Consider the following 7,702-nt stretch of genomic DNA (forward strand, 5'->3'; position numbering starts at 1 on the left):
AGAGAGAGAGAAAGAAAGAAAGAAAGAAAGAAAGAAAGAAAGAAAGAAAGAAAGAAAGAAAGAAAGAAAGAAAGAAAGAAAGAAAGAAAGAAAGAGAAAATATTCACCATTAATTTAAAGATTTGGCATCTAAGAGTCTTGAATGATTACACTAAGCTGGAATGACTTTAGACAGATACTGATAAGCTCCAAATGGGACAAATCCAGATAAATTGGTGTGGAATTATTGTATTTTTTTGTTAATGAACATGAAAGGCTTTAAGGGAAAGAGAAAAGATAACCAAATTGATGCATTTAAACTAATTCTTCCATTACATCCTTGGAATATCAACTAAGCTCTTAAAGATCAGAATTAGCAACATCATTTCTAGTTATCCCCAGTAGTTGATTTGTCTGCCATTAAAAAGTATGATTAAGAAACAGTTTCTCAAAGATAGAAGTAAAGAGATGACCACTAAGTACCATCTTTTCAGGAATAGAAAATGTAAAAAAAAAAAAAAGTTGATCCCATTGTCATTACCAGAAAAGAAAATGAGACACATGCAGGCTTGAGTGGAGTGGAAGTGAATGAGAGGAAAGATAAACAGACCCATGGTGTGTGTATGGGGGCGGGAGACAGAGATAAACCAATCACAGCTTCACTGCAGTGAAGATAGATGACACTCTACTTAGCACACACCTGATAGTATTCAGCCTTTTCTCTCGAGACCTAACTATGTGAGTTCCTTGAGCATCCAATACCTCTATTACAACACACCCTGAGGTGTAGGACACTCTAAGATCTGAACCTGGAAGCTAGAGACAAATTCAGCCATAGTCAGACGAGATAAGCTGAACCCAGAGAACTTACGCTTGCTTGACTTGTGAGCCACTGAGTTTGTCACACAGAATCAGTATTGAAATAGGTGACTTACATGAATGAGTCAGGCTTTCCGAACCTTGTGGCAAGACCTGAGGCTTGTAAAAATGGAGGTGTCAAAGCATTTTCCATGGCGAAGACATTGGCATAGCCATGTCTTTAGTGACTGACAGAAACCTCATAAACCTAAATGATTCACAACAGAAAGAAAGCATCCCTCTATGCTTCTTGGGATTTCTTTGCTTTCAAATTTCAACCATTGATATCAAAGATTTTACATAACAGGATGATTGACAAGGTAGTCAGGTTAAGATTCCAAAGTAGTGTCACAGTGCTAACATGGGAGCTGCTAGACGGTTTAACTCTCATTTCAATTAAATGAATTTAACATTACTCTCTTAATCACAGCAGTCATATTCCAAGGACTTGGTAACCACAGGGGCAGGTAGAGGACATATTTGACTTCACAGACACAGAAATCTTTCACTTTCACAAAAGCTTCCATTGATGTCACTGTGGAGGGACCAGGGACCTAGTCCATTAGATAGCAAAAATCTGGAGACTGAAGATCTTCTGAAGTTAAAAACCTTTCTTTGAGAATGGGAAAAAAAAACTCAAAAGAAGCAATATTCAGCTATGAGATCAACTTACAGAAACTACTTTATCTGATACAAAAGTTATCAGGTACAGAGACTCGAATCTTTGTTACTTTGTCAAACACTTGGGCTTATCCTTGCACCCAGAAGAGGAAGATAAAGATATTACGTATACAAGGCAAAGGGGCAGAGAAAATTAAACCTCCTAACTGACACTTAGGTATGACTAAAGCAGCTCCTATAACCGAACAGTTAAAACTGCCAAAAGTTATAGAAATCTGAATTCTCTTATCATGAGTCTGAGCCTAATGCTTACACATGACTTCTGGTAAGACATAACTTGCAGGGTTCTATTTTGGGGGGGAGGGGGAAGGATCTTTCTAAAGAAACAACATTCTATTTATTATTTCTCAACAAACAGCAAAGGCAGACAGATCAACCGTTGTCATTCTTCCTTTGTTTCAACCTAAAAGGGATCTGGTTGTCCCTTGTTGATGAAGATACAGTAGAATGACAAATTTAGAGGATGAAGTCCCTAAGACACAGCTGGGCAGAGACAAGAATGGAGAACATGATAAAGATGGTCAGGGCATGTACCAGGTAGCAAGCACAAAGCTAATTTTTAAGTGTGCGTGGGACATCCTTACGGTCTCTGTAATGGTTAATCTTGACTCTCAACTTGATGGGATTTGGAATCACCTTAGCAATTAGCCTGTGATAAGGATTATCTATATTAGGTTAATAGAGGATGAGTCTTGCAACCCTCTATATGGCAATATTCCATATATTCTGTATTCCATAGGCTAGGGTCCTGGAGTGAATTAAAATTAGAAAGCTGATGAAACATAATCATGTATTACTCTCCACTTCCTGACTGAGGGCACAATGTATCCAGCTGCCTCTTTTTCTTATCGCTGTGCTAGACTGTGCCTCCTTGTAGCATAAAGACCATGAAATCACCCTTCCTTGCATTGTTTTCTGTACAGTCAAAGCAGTGAGACAAGTAACTAACCAAGCCTCTGAGAAATAATACTGAGGGACAAGATGCAAAGAGAGGAAATTCTTACTTCAGTGAGTGTTGCAGAATGCACCTTCCAAAGTTAACGTCACTCATTGTTATGGTTTGTATATGCTTGGCCCAGGGATTAGCAATATTAGAAGTTGTCACCCTGTTGGAGTAGGTATGTCACTATGAGTGTGAGCTTTAAGACCCTCATCCTAGCTTCCTGAAAGTCAGTATTCTGCTAGTGGCCTTTAGATGAAGATGTAGAACTCTCAGCTCCTCCTGCACCATTCGTGCCTGGATGCTGCCATGTTCTTGCCTTGAAAATAATGGATTAAATCATTGGACCTATAAGCCAGCCCCAATTAAATGCTGTTCTTATAGGAGTTGCCTTGGTCATGGTATCTGTTCATAGCAGCAAAACCCTAACTGAGCCATCTACCCAACCTCTTACACATTGCCAAAGCCTACTAGTTCCTACCACAGGAAATCCACACTTGCTTCCCTTGGACCTGAACATATTGATGTTCTCTGGCAAAAATGAAATCATGTCATGTTCATGTACCATTTAACAATAGGGATGCATTTAGAGAGCAACACACAGCATACTTACACAAAATTAGATGCCATAGCCTATGGCTGCTAGGCTGCAAACCTATACAGCACATTACAATTCTTAATACTGTGAACACCTATAGCATAGTGGTATTTTTGTATGCCTATATACAGTAGATACAGGAAAAATACATTGTACAGGTACAAAAAATAGCATACATAGAAGTTGCCCTGGTATTGGTGAGGGATTGGGGGGCTATGGGGTCTAGGACATTACTACATACTGCTGTCGATTTGACAAATCCTTGGTCATTGACTATACATATACATACACATACACATACACATACACATACACATACACATACACATATAGGTAAATTAACCCTAGCTTATTCTAAATTTTACTTTGAAGTAGTTTTGTTCCACTTTTTGGCTCTTTTATGGTAGCATTTAGTTTTAAAAACCTCACATATTTTTTACTTTAAATTTTTTTATTACTTTTTCAAATGTTAAGTAGAAACTTGGATACAAATACCTTCATTAGCAGAAGTTTGCACAAGGCCAGGGTCATCAGCATCACTGTCTCCCACCTCATGTTTGCTCTCACTGAAGGACTTCAGGTTCAGTACCATGGGGGAGCAGGTGCCCTCAATACTTTCTTCTTTCATCCCCTACCCCAAGACTTTTGAACAAAAGTATCTCTAGACAGAAATGGTCTCCCATAATTATTGTATCCTCAAATGTAATAAAAACCTTCAGCTGACCTTATAAGTACACACTCATAGTCTCTCACTGTTACATTAGGTAATGAAGACTGACTCATTCAAGCCACCCAGAGGTAAAGGTATTGTGTATCATGGTGGAATCACACTTGTGTTACCACACTGAATACAAATAGTTTTCTTTGGCTGTGACTGCCATGATGATGTGTCTGGTGTTTCCCATATATACTCCTCAGGTTTTTGGGGTATGTTGGGGGGGAATCATTGTCTTCAGTAATATAGATTAATAGATTCTGTCACCCCATTCTCATATTTCAGAACCACAGCTATGTGGAATGTTAATTCCTGACATGGAGAAACATCTAACACTGACTTTCCAGCTTTACCATCTTAGTTGCTCCTGATTTCATGTACAGTGCAATCACTTGACATGGTCTCTGTCTTACTTAGGGTTTCCATTCCTGTGAAGACACACCATGACCAAGGCAACTCTTATAAAAGATAGCATTTAATTGCAGTTGCCTTACAGGTTCTGAGATTCAGTCCATTCTCATCATAGTGGGAAGCAGGGCAGTGTCCAGGCAGACATGGTGCTGGAGGAGCTGAGAGTTCTACATTTTGTTCTGAAGGCAAACAGGAGAAGACTGGCTTCCAGGAAGCTAAGAGGAGTGTCTCAAAGCCCACCCCCACAGTGACACACTTCCTCTAACATGGCCACACCTACTCCAACATGCCATACTTCCTAACAGTGCCACTCATCCTCTGAGCCAAACATATTCAAACTACCACAGTCTCTTCCTGAAAAGATTAGCAATTTAAGGTTCACAGTAAAGAAAACACCATGAGATTAAATCACATACAAGAGAAAATGAGGCAATCAGGAGACAGAATAATGATGAAATGTTTGAGTCTGCTGCCAGAATAACTGAATATAGTGCTTTGCAGTATACTTTCTAAGTAGAAGGATCTTACTATAGATTGATAGAATATTATAAAATCATATATAAACCAATGAATCATTTATGTAGATGAATCTGTGTGTCAGTCATCCCTTTATACTCTTATACTGTGTTAGGAATTTCTTAGTTCCATTTTAATTTTAAGGAATCACTGTTGGATATGTGATTTGTTAGAATCTGAACTACAAAATCTGTAGGAGAACTTAACTGCATTTCCAAACCTTTATCATAAAGTCATACACTTCTGCCTTGTTATTTCCCCTTGTTTCCTTGGCTTGATCTTACTATGAGTCTTTGTTACTATGAGGAAGTACAAATAGCCCATGGAAAGAAGTATGTAAAGACAGTAAGTTTCTAAGATTACAAACCAGCAGAGCTCCTAGCTGATCTCGCATCTGCACATAGTATACACTTCTCAGTCATGGGACTATTCGCTGTTGAAATAAGACTCCAGAGGCCCCCAAGGAAACACCTAAGCTGATGGTGCATGGAACTTTGTCAAAGGGCTCTCCTATTCAACAATGACAGATTCCAGATTCACAAACAGGACAGAGATTTTTTGATGTTTAGACCACTTCATTTTGAGATGGTTTAATATGCAGCAGTTGGTAATGGATATATATATACACTTTTGCTTCCATTCATGGTCAGTTGCTTACCATATTTGATAGTTTTATTGTACCAAATTCTACAAGGCCAGTATGAGAATCACCGGACTAAAATGATGATGAATTCCTTCCTGCAGTATGTGTCAGGGCACTCAGTTTCTGGCCTTTGCTGTCATCTAGAGGCAGCCCACATTGCTCGACTTGTGCCTTTGAGAACCAGGGAGATGGCATGGGGCTCCTCCCGTACATCATTCAGGATCTCTCCTGAATCTCCCTCACTTTGCTACTTCATTTCCCTCCTTCATGAGGGAACATGGAAGGCCACGTGATTAGCAGCAGGAACCCTGCCACGACATTTACTCTCCCTTGACATATAACCTAAACTTAACTACAGGTCCTGGAGTTTAGGGTGTGGACATGTTTGTGGAAACAGCCTTCTCCTCCCGCAGCAACTAAAACCAATTCTATCTGTATCATATTTGTTGTGAGGTAAGATTAAAATTGGTTGATGATATGTAGAGTATCATCTGATTCCCCCAAACTATCTGTGAGCATTGTACAGCAGTCAAGTATGGGGTGAATTTTTCCTTTTCTGTACTTGTTTCAGACATTACTTTTGGGGGACAGGGTAGCTCCCTTGGTACCCAGACTCTATTTTTACACTTTCACATCTCCAGAATTTGTTGCATTGATGAATTTTCTCACCATCCCACACTGTCCCTGCTCTACTGCTACACCTCACTAAGATGTAACTGCTTCCTTTTCCTCTGTTGCTACATTGTAGCTAATCCAGTCAAAGCAAATACGATAAAAGGCACAGCCTAGAGCCATGGTTTATGAAATTACTGAAGAGACAGAACGAATATAGCTAACAAGAACAACACAAAGTCGCCCTTAGCTGCTCTGGTGGATGACTGAAAGTGCAACTAACTCAGGTAAGTCGCTTCCCACCACCCACAGCTCTGGGGAAAGTGAGGTGCGCCATTGTTGCTTGTAGAAAGCGGCAGTGCCTTGTATCCAGCTTAGTCGCAGCCCTAGCCTTGCAAAGGGAATGCTCATTGTGTCCTTTGCTTTGCATGCTTTCTTCCTTCTCTGAGATCAAGAGAGGGAGATTTATCCCCAGACCAGTATGAAAAATCACCTTCCTCCATCCTCCAATGAAGGTGGAAAAGGGAGTTTCCCCATCAGTTCTACGTACATAAAGAAAATTATTTATTTAACTATGATTTTGGAGAATCTTGTACATACAGGCGCTTGAGACATTGGGACAAACTTCTTCTATTATTACCAATTTTTTTTTTTTTTTTTTTTTTTTTTTTTACCATTCTTTCACTCCAGCCTTTGACCTCTCCCCCGCTTTTTTGTTTTCGATCCTGTAGTCCAAAAAAGAGAGGTTGCTCCTAATCAAAAGAGCAAAGGGCAAAGAGCTTGGTAATGTGTGCTTAAGAAAGAAAATAAAAGGGCTAAAAGGGCGTCCATGCCCATGCTGCCCATGTGGAAGCCAGCCTCAGCAGGAGAGTTACATGTTGCCAAAGGCAGGGAGAATAACAAACCAGGTGCCACCCAGAGTCTACAGGAAATCTTCAGCCTTTCTGAGGAAAATTAAAAACGAATAACCAGATTACACATTCTGAGTTCTGCTCCCTGTGGGCTTCTGTTGAATTCTGGATGAGGTGAGAAAGAGGGAGGCGGGAAGCTTGGCTCACACAATAGACAAACAGCCACAGGTGTGGTGGGATAAGCCTTATTTCTAACGGAGCCTCTGGGCTCTGGGAGTCGTGTAGCTTTTGAGTACGCTGAAACTGTGTTAATATTTGTATAGTTCGATATATTCCGTGCTGATAGAAAATTCGAGTAGGGCAAAAGTATGAATAATTTTCAAATGTTAGAGAGAAAGACAGAGCCTCAAATAACGCCAAAGGCACAGGAATCTCTGACATCAGAAGGCTTCACAGAGCAGCTGGTGGCCACACACTATGTGGTGGTAAGTGTTTTTCACATATCTTATCAACTTAGTTAAGCCTCACAGCAAGGAACAAGCATGCTGCCTTCATTTCCTAGCTCAGGAGTCCAGCAGACTTCAGCTGCCATCCTAGCTCTGTAATATGCTAAGATCCAGTTAGCTCACTTAGAAAAGGAGAAATGTGTATTTACCATGTCTCTGCTTAAATAAGATGATATGCAAAACTTCTCATCACAGCACAACATATATCCATAAAATATGAATTCATGTATATTTTTGTATACATAGTATGTGTGTGTTAAATATGATACCTATGTAATATGTGCTTAAGAAACAAAAGGGCACCCATGTCAGGAGCTAGCCTCAGCACTATAGCAGCATGTTTCCAAATATATATATATATATATATATATATATATATATATATATATATA

The 7,702-nt window shown here is 39.6% G+C and overlaps 1 protein-coding gene across 13 annotated transcripts in view; it reads left to right on the forward strand.

Moving 5' to 3' along the window:
* Positions 1 to 7,702, forward strand: part of B3galt1 (beta-1,3-galactosyltransferase 1) — a 548,045-nt gene that overhangs the window by 391,539 nt on the left and 148,804 nt on the right. For 3 of the 13 annotated variants that reach the window (XM_029536533.1, XM_029536538.1, XM_029536536.1), the window contains exon 1: positions 6,806 to 7,289. The exons of 6 other annotated variants lie outside the window; for them this stretch is intronic. The gene's annotated coding sequence lies outside the window, so the exon portion shown is untranslated. Of the gene's footprint in view, positions 1 to 6,089; positions 6,241 to 6,805; positions 7,290 to 7,702 lie in introns of those variants that run through there. 4 more of the 13 variants (XM_029536528.1, XM_029536537.1, XM_029536534.1 and 1 more) reach the window with 2 other exon arrangements.

This window comes from Mus pahari, chromosome 3, assembly GCF_900095145.1.
Source record: "Mus pahari chromosome 3, PAHARI_EIJ_v1.1, whole genome shotgun sequence".
NCBI lineage: Eukaryota > Metazoa > Chordata > Mammalia > Rodentia > Muridae > Mus > Mus pahari.